This window comes from Bos taurus, chromosome 8 (assembly GCF_002263795.3).
Source record: "Bos taurus isolate L1 Dominette 01449 registration number 42190680 breed Hereford chromosome 8, ARS-UCD2.0, whole genome shotgun sequence".
In the NCBI taxonomy this organism is placed as follows: domain Eukaryota; kingdom Metazoa; phylum Chordata; class Mammalia; order Artiodactyla; family Bovidae; genus Bos; species Bos taurus.
In genome coordinates this window covers 83,791,787-83,792,463 of record NC_037335.1, presented here as the reverse complement: position 1 = coordinate 83,792,463, position 677 = coordinate 83,791,787, and positions in this window count along the sequence as shown.

Genomic DNA, 677 nt, shown 5'->3' with positions numbered 1-677 from the left:
TACTTTTTTTCTTTTCTTTGGGATGTCACTATTATTTATAGCTTACAATGTTTATTAGTGTGTGGAAATTTAGATTAATAAGTTTAAAATTTGACTTCGAGATTGGCAAAAACCACAGACTTACCTGAATATTCACAGGCATCTTTAGGTAACTAATGTGTTTCCTTATTTATTAATTCCCTACCATGGCAGCAGGTAACTCATGCCCAAGAGGTATAAAGTGCTCCCAGACTATATCCCAGAAGTGGTCATTGATGTAAGCAGCAGCCCCAAAGATTACCTGTTACACTATAGCTGGTTCTGAGATCATGAAAGTTAGCCACAGGTTACAGATTTGGCACTCTGGATTCTCACTGTCTTTTACAGAAACCTCTACTTTTTGAATGATTTCTTTTTCTAAAGAGACAAATTAAGAAAGTTTTAAAACCTAGAATTCTTTCCTTCCAATTTTGTTAAAGCATCCTCTACTTACTTATTACATACTAAGTTTGTTGTGGTTGTTGTTCAGTCATGTCCCACTCTCTGCAACTCCATGGACTATAGCACACCAGGCTCCACTCTCTCCCATTATCTCCCAGAATTGGCTAAAATTCATATCCATTGAGTTGGTGATGCTAGCTAACCATCTCTGTCAACCCATTCTCCTTTTGCCTTCAATCTTTCCAGCATCAGGGTCT